General features: G+C 41.5%; 1 pseudogene; it reads right to left on the bottom strand.

The window, feature by feature from the left end:
- Positions 1-5,731, bottom strand: part of LOC111981279 (myoferlin-like) — a 73,790-nt pseudogene that overhangs the window by 44,217 nt on the left and 23,842 nt on the right.

Here is a 5,731-nt window from a genome sequence, read left to right on the forward strand (position 1 = left end):
ACTGACACACGACAATACTTCCTCCTCCGCTGGTACTTCTGAAGCACAAACAAGAGGTCAGGGGTGCTTTTCCATGTACATTCATTAAAGGTGTTATTGTGGACTAAAACAAAATTGGAATGGAAACACTGGTCTACACACAAGAAATCTGGATGGAGGGTAAACTTTTCCCTTCTAGCTTTCTCTGTATCCATTTTCATCAGTTCTTCTCTAAGTTTGCAAGTTTCGTACCAGGTTGGGGTCAATTCGAATTGAAGGAAGTCAATTCCGGAAGTAATTGAATTACTTTTGAAGTAAATAGCTCTACCTTACAATTTATTGAGAAGTCATGGAAAATAATGCCCTTTTTTAAATTATTGAACTGGAATTTCAAATTACTTTAAATTGACTGCTTCAATTGAATTGACACCAACCCTGTTTCAGACCTTATAATACATGAACAACAATATCCCAGCTATGACAGGGTCCCACCCTCTCTGTGTACCTGGGCCACAGGATGTTATCACTGGAGATGTTGTCCAGCTTCCTGTCAGCTTTGCCCTCCAGCTGAGTGGAGAGCTCGATGAGGACTCTGCCCCTGTAGGCCACCCCTTCACCCTGGTAGAAGACAGAAGACAGACAAGACAGACAGACAGACCAGACAGACAGACAGACAGACAACAGACAGAAGACAACAGACAGACAGACAGAGACAGACAGACAGCAGACAGACAGACAACAGACAGACAGACAGACAGACAGAAGACAGACAGACAGACAGACAGACAGACAGACAAGACAGACAGACAGACAGACAGACAGACAGAACAGAAGACAGACAGACAGACAGACAGAACAGACAGACAGACAGACAACAGACAGACAGCAGACAGACAGACAGACAGACAGACAGGACAGACAGACAGACAGACAGACAGACAGCGACAGACAGACGACAGACGACAGACAGGACAGACAGACAGACAGACAGGACAGACAGACAGACAGACAGCAGACAGACAGACAGACAGACAGACAGACAGACAGACAGACAGACAGACAGACAGACAGACAGACAGCAGACAGACAGACAGACAGAACAGACAGACAGACAGACAGACAGACAGACACAAGACAGACAGACAACAGACAGACAGACAGAAGACAGACAGGACAGACAGACAGACAGACAGACAGACGAACAGAAGACAGACAGACAGACAGACAGACAGACAGACAGACAGACAGACAGACAGACAGACAGACGCCAGACAGACAGACAGACAGACAGACAGACAGACAGACAGACAGACAGACAACAGACACGACAGACGAAAACACAGTGATACTGTAATCGTGTGCTACACAAGATGTTCCTATCACACAGGAAATTACTTGAGAAAAAAAATTGTGAAGGAAAAATTCAGCTTAATGACAATTGTGTTAGCACTGTACGTGTGCTTTAAAGCTATTATCCAAGTTGAACTAGCACCGGACAATCTGGATTTGAGGAAGGGAGTATGAAACGTGGCAATCCCACGTGTTATACATTGGAAGACGGGGGATACCTGTATGCTTATTAGAATAGATAAGCTTGCCAAGAAACTCATCAGAAAAGAGAATACTGATCTAAACCAGATGTTCCTGCCATATAGCTAAAATGTATTTTTGTTAAGAGGTAGCCAATGCTGGATACGTCTCCAAAAAAGTCTCCCCTGCACAGGTAACTATTTAACGCCTGTCGTCGAAGGAGTGGACCAAAGCGCAGCGTGAAAAGTGTTCATGATTTTTATTTATATCAAAAAACACTTGAACAAAGTAACAAAACGAAAGCGAACAGTTCTGTCAGGTAACAGAGACTAAACAGAAAAATAACTACCACAAACACAAAATATGATTCCAATCAGAGACAACGATAGACAGCTGCCTCTGCATTGGGAACCACACCGCGCGAAAAAACAAAGAAATAGAAACATAGAAATAAAGAAATAAACTGCCACCCTAGCACCCTGGCCTAATCAAAAATAAGCCAGGGCGTAACAACTATTGAATAAATGCTGCTGGTGAATGCTTAATAGTTTTCTTGACTACAAGAGCTAATTTTCTACAACATTTAAATTCTGAATCTTAAAACTTCTTATGGCTGCAATCCGTTAACAGGATGATATGACAACAGCCAGTGAAAGTGCAGGCGCCAAAATTCAACAAAAAAAGAAATCTCATAATTAAAATTCCTCAACATACATGTATTTTAAACCATTTTTAAAGGTAATCTTGTTGTTAAATCCCACCAAAGTGTCCAATTTCAATAGGCTTTTCAGCGGAAAGCACCACAAACGATTATTTAGGTCACCACCAACTCCCAGAAAAATTCCGCCATTTTTCCAGCCAAAGAGAGGAGTCCAAAAAGCACAAATAGAGATAAAATTAATCACTAACTTTGATGATATTCATCAGATGACACTCATGGACTTCATGTTACAACTACATATTAGTCTTGTTCGAGTAAGTTCATATTTATATCCAAAAACCTCAGTTTACATTGCGCCATGTTCAGAAGTCCTCCAAATATTCCAGAGAAATGCAGGAGAGCCACGTCAAATAACAGAAATAACTCATCATAAACTTTGATGAAAGATACAGTTTTACATAGAATTAAGATAAACTTGTTCTTAATGCAACCGCTTGGTCAAATTTCAAAGCTTTACGGCAAACACACATATTCTAAATAATCTGAAAACAGCGTTCAGCCACATAAAGCAAGCCATACAGTTACCCGCCAAATTGTGCAGTCAACAAAAACTCATAAAAAAACATTATAAATCTCACTTATCTTTGCTGATCTTCGTCGGAATGCACTCCAGGACTCCCACTTCCACAAGAAATGTTTGTTTTGTCGGTAATGTCCATCATTTATGTCCAAATAGACTATTTTTGTAGCGTGTTTGGTAAACAAATCCAACGTCAGGAAGCGCTTACCTAAAAGCTGATGAAATGTCCAAAAGTTCCGTAACAGTCAGTAGAAACATGTCAAACGATGTATTTGAATCAATTTTAGAATGTTTTTAACATAATCTTGAATAACATTCCAACCGGAGAATTACATTGACTTCAGATGAGCGATGGAACAGAGCTCCCTCTCATGTGAACGCGCATGGCCCCCTTTACAGTAGAGGCATCAGACAAGGTTCTACAGACTGTTGACATCTAGTGGAAGCCGTAGGAAGTGCAAACTCATCCATATCTCGCTGTGATTTCAATAGGATCTTGAATGAAAATCGACCAGCCTCAGAATTTCCACTTCGTTTGGATTTTTTCTCAGGTTTTTGCCTGCCATATGAGTTCTGTTATACTCACAGACATAATTCAAACAGTTTTAGAAACTTCAGAGTGTTTTCTATCCAATACTATGACTGAGGAGCAGACCATTTACTCTGGGCACCTCTGTGCACCTTTCATCCAAGCTACTCAATACTACCCCTGCAGCCATAAGAAGTTAATAATTGCATGTTTCTGTGAGAGAGATGTGCATGTTAGATATGCAAATATTTACAATAAGAAATAACAAAACATCCTGCCAGAGCTGAAGCACTTGTCCTCAACCCCAGGGATGGTCTTACCTTGCCAAAGTTGAGTTCCTCGTACGGGTCTGGGAGGCCAGTGAACTCCCTGGGACTGCCGTACAGGTTTAGGTAGCAAGGCCCAAACGCTGGGAGGAAACCCACCTCTGCCTCCCCACTGCTCACTGAAATAAAAAGGCAGGTTCTCTTTGTGAAATGGCTTGCTACAGATATTTTTGAATTAATGTAATATTTACTCCAGTCCATTGCCAAGTACAGTGTAATTAGCCTGGCGACCAGACTGAGCGATAGTGTTAACAAAACAAATCAAATCTTATTGGTCGTGTATACATATTTTGCAGAAGTTATCGAAGATGTAGTGAAATGCTTATGTTTCAAGCTCCAACAGTACAGTAATATCTAACAATACAAAACAATACAGACAAATACAAAACAATTTAAAGAAAGAAATTTAGAAATATCAGAATGAGTCTGGAATAGAAATATACTGTATATACTGTATGTATGTATATAATGGTGTGTATAGACGGTATGGACAGTATATGAATAGACAACGTGTGTACAGCAGTAGTTATACAGGATGAGCCTTTGAAGTGGGTAAAATATATGAAGTGGGTAAAACAGTGTTCAAGTGACCAGTGTTCAATGACTATGTACATACAGTAGGCCAGCAGTCTCTAAGGTGCAGGCTAGAGTACAGAGTGGTAGCTGGCTAGTAACAGTGACTAAGTACAGGGCAGGCTACTGGGCAGAGGCCGGGCTAGGAGTGACTATTTAACAATCTGATGGTCTGGAGATGGGGAAGCTGTTTTTTTTTTTTTACATGGTAATACAACATGGTCTGGTGCCTATGCTACATCTGTAGTCAAACTTTAGTATTTGCAAATGCTGTCCCTGTTTGACAAAAGCAATAAAAATAAAGAGAGGTGCAGTGAAATGTGTTGTTTTATAGGGTCAGCCATAGTAGTAAGGCACCCCTGGAGCAAATTAGGATTACGTGCCTTGCTCAATGGCACATAGACAGATGTTTATACCTGGTCAGCTCGGGTATTCAACAAGGGACCTTTCGGTTACTGGCCCAAGACTCTAACCGCTAGGCTACCTGCCACCCTATAGGGAGGCRTRATACAAAAAMATGACGGTTCTTTACCTTCAGATGACAGATTGGTGCAATTTTCAGCAGGTGTATCTGTTTGAAGGGACAGATGCAATGTGGATGAGACAGGGAACACACACACAGACAGAGAGAGAGAGAGAGAGAGAATGACAGAGAGAGAGAGAAGAGAGAGAGAGAGAAAGAGAGAGAGAGAGAGGACAGAGACAGAGACAGAGAACAGAGACAGAGAACGAGACAGAAGACAGAGACAGAGAGAGAGAAGAGAGAGAGAGAGAGAGAGAGAAGAGAGAGAGAGAGAGAGAGAAAGAGAGAGAGAGAGAGAGAGAGAGAGAGAGAGAGTCAGAGAGCCGAGATGAGCGAGAGAGCGAGAGAGCGAGAGAGCGAGAGAGGGGGGGGGGAGGGGGGGCACGAGGGGAGGGGAGGCTACTTCATTCACCGATGAGGGCTATTTTTGGTCAGCATTTAGGAAATGTGGGTTCCTTCGACATCATTCCTCGGTCAGACGATCACCTGTAGTGAAAAGTTCAATTATGGTATTTAAATAAACGTTCATACAGAGATCACATGGTCTTCAAAGCGTCAAAGTTAGCAAGCATTTAAAGTGAAGGTATACTATGAATGCGATAGATTGTAATACACAGTAAACCGTATATGATGATTGTTTGAAGAATACCAACATACATATCTGTCTTTCCAGAGGAGGATAACCAAATGTCTACCGTCAAATACAGTCAACGTTGATGCTTTCGAACAAACGATGGGATGGAGAACTAAAGAGGGAAAAGAGATGCATTTTGTGGTTTGTCTGGCTTCCATTCATAACATCCAATCTGGTGTTGTGGTGTACCTACAATGTAATACAGAGAGAGGCTAGTTTCATACCTTACCTGAAGAGTTGAATCAGATCTGAGTTCCCTCAGGATTGGCATTTTCTCGACTAATTTTGAGTCGTGCACAGCGTGAAACCAAAACAGATGGTCATCATTAAGCAACATCAAAACTCAAGAGATCTGAAAAATATTTGCCCTAACGGACTTGCGTTTTGTCTTGTCTC

This window comes from Salvelinus sp. IW2-2015, linkage group LG20 (assembly GCF_002910315.2).
Source record: "Salvelinus sp. IW2-2015 linkage group LG20, ASM291031v2, whole genome shotgun sequence".
Lineage (NCBI taxonomy): Eukaryota > Metazoa > Chordata > Actinopteri > Salmoniformes > Salmonidae > Salvelinus > Salvelinus sp. IW2-2015.